Source organism: Branchiostoma floridae, chromosome 8 (assembly GCF_000003815.2).
Source record: "Branchiostoma floridae strain S238N-H82 chromosome 8, Bfl_VNyyK, whole genome shotgun sequence".
Lineage (NCBI taxonomy): Eukaryota > Metazoa > Chordata > Leptocardii > Amphioxiformes > Branchiostomatidae > Branchiostoma > Branchiostoma floridae.
This window is the reverse complement of record NC_049986.1, coordinates 11,081,042-11,083,941: the sequence shown is the minus strand read 5'-3', so window position 1 is coordinate 11,083,941 and position 2,900 is coordinate 11,081,042.

Sequence of the window (2,900 nt, the reverse complement as noted above, 5' to 3'; positions counted from 1 at the left end):
CATTAGGACTCCAAGATTCCGCGACAAACGGTTTATTGAGGTGGTTATCGCACCTGACCAGGGTATTATCTCACCATATACACCGAGGATAAGGCGGGGCATTAACGTTATTATCATATAGCCTATCCAACTGACAGTTATTTCACACAAATTCCTTTATAACAAATAAACACTTTAATACATTACATAAAAATACATTTGCAATATATATATTGTACAATAGTGTCTATATATAATACAAACATTAAACTATTTCATCATCATCATTTAACTAATAATTTTAACTAATCATCTGTTTGTGAGATAGCATATCAGCATCAACATGTGGCTTATTTGCAATACAAACTACATGTATTAAGTGGAGTCCTGGTACCCCCCATGCAGAGCCTTTTCACTTGGGCACGACAAAGTACGTATATATGAAGTGATTTAGGAAGGTACCGGCTTAATCACGTTAGAAAGCCATAATGAAAATGTGTAAAATCAGCATAATTCCTTTTCAAGTATCCCTATATTCCCCATGTGGAGCCCTAATTAACGTAACCAATCAATCATAATATTTTTGACAGTTATGCATGGTTTACACACAAACAACAGTACAAAAAAAATTCATGACTGTCCCCTGTATAATGGTGCGGTCCAAAAAGTGGTCGGTTATTAGAATAACCGACCACTTTTGAGGTTACTGCCTGATAACCCATGGGAAATGGGGGCCTCTGATTGGCCAACTCCATCTGGCTATATGATAATGTATATTATCATATAGCCAGGCGCCGGGGACCAATCAGAAGTCCCCGTTCCACGTTGGTTATGACGCCGTAACACAAAGATTCAGGCCAGGCAGGTGGGTATCGCTCCTCTGATTGGTAAGAATGAATCGACACCGGCACCAGTGTCGATGCAAATTTTGACCAATCAAAAGTAGCGATACACACAAGAAAGTAAGGTAGATGCAGGCATTAACCAATAAAAAGGAGCGAAACAAATACCAGAGCAGAGGGAATAAGTACAGACTGCAAGGGGGATGGCTCCTTCTAACATTGATAATGAGTTTTGTTGTGCTAAAAAGCCTGCAATGTTTCGAATATTTTCTGTGGAAATTTTTTGGTTTCAAAATGTAGTGTGTAATCTCCTTACATATGCATGTACCAAAGAACAAATGTGAATTTTCAGAAATTCGATAAAGGAATTCACACGTATAGTACCAAGAGATCTATGTGTCATACCGGAGTTTGAAAGTTTGGGGACGCTATATGATGATAACGTTAATGACCCGCCTGTTCCTAGGTGTACATGGTGTCATAACACCATAAAACCATGTACATGGTGTCATAACCTCATAAAACCGTCAATTTTATTCGGTGGTTATAGCAAAGGACCAGGCGTTATGACACCATATACACCTCGGGGCGGGTCATTAACCCTTAATTGTATTGTTACCAGGGCTAGCCCTTGATAATAGCCTCCGGCTAGTCGGGCAGCCCTGGCTGTATTTCTTATCTTAATAAAATAAAATCAAAGGAGCCAAAAATATACATTTTTAATGGTTAAAAATAGCAAAAAGTGACAAAATAAATCATTTTTTAAGTGATCTATGAAAGAAGTGTTGATAGGATCCTGTGGTCATAACGATACATGTATGTCCAATGCACCTCTGTACCAATTTTTAGGTCATTTGTTTTCAATACAAGGGCATAGGAGCCAAAAATATACATTTTTAGTCAAAAATGGCAGAAAACCCCCAAATAACTAATTTTTGAAGCAATCTATGGAGAATGTGTCCACGGGTCCTGTGAGCATATGTCCAATGCACCTATGTACCAAATTTCAGGCCATTTGGTTTCTATACAAGGGCATAGGAGCCAAAATATACATTCGCAGTGGCTATTGCCACACTGAGTGTGTCGATAGCCTAAACAGGCTATTGACACACCGAGATGCCAGCCAGCCAATCAGAGCTTGTAACATGACTTTCCCGACATTATATTGCCAGACTCTCGTCTCATTACAAACTTTTGACACAAGCAACAGAAGACTAGACATTGTTCGGAAGATTAGACATTGGAATCTTTGAATGAACTGACGTTCAAGGTATGCCCTACATATTGATACCTGTTAATACAGGCCTCCTTCGTCTGTGTTGGACGTAGCGTAGTGGTTAGAGCGCTGACCTTCAAAACCATTTAAGCACCTCGCTGGAGATCTTTTTTTAATTGTCCTTTTTCCTTTTTTAAACATCCTTTTGATATAAGAATATTTTCGTCTTGCGCCTGACCAGAACCACCAAAACTCTTTTTGTTCTGCATTTTCAAGAGTTCATGGTAACGTTTTTTTCCGCTGTGGCTATTGACACACCGAGATGTCAGCCAGCAAATCAGAGCTTGTAACATGACTTTCCGACATTATTTTACACAAGCAATAGTTGATTAGACATTGTTCGGAAGATTAGACATTGGAATCTTTGAATCTTTTATTTATTTTTATTTTTATTTATTTTTATTTATTTGCCAATGATACAACTCATTACACGGATCTGCCTAGGCAGCTTTGGCCACGCGGTCCCGTGAATCTTGGAATGAACGGACGTATTCAAGTTATGCCCTACGTTTGGATAGGTGTTCAACATCATCTTTATTTCTCACAAGAAAACACTTTTAAAAGGACACGTCTAAAATCACGAGTACAAGATGAAGGTTTAAAAATACACCTCGGACGACCCCTTATTCAGATACACAATGATCTGCAGGGCGCAAGGTTACAAAAAAAGTGGTGCTATACATCAGCCTTTCAATATTTCAATTCTATACGTCGCTTCTTAACTATTGCACAGATGTGACATTGTCATTATGAACTACACATACTTTGCACAAGTGATCGGGTGTTTACAGTAAGATATCATC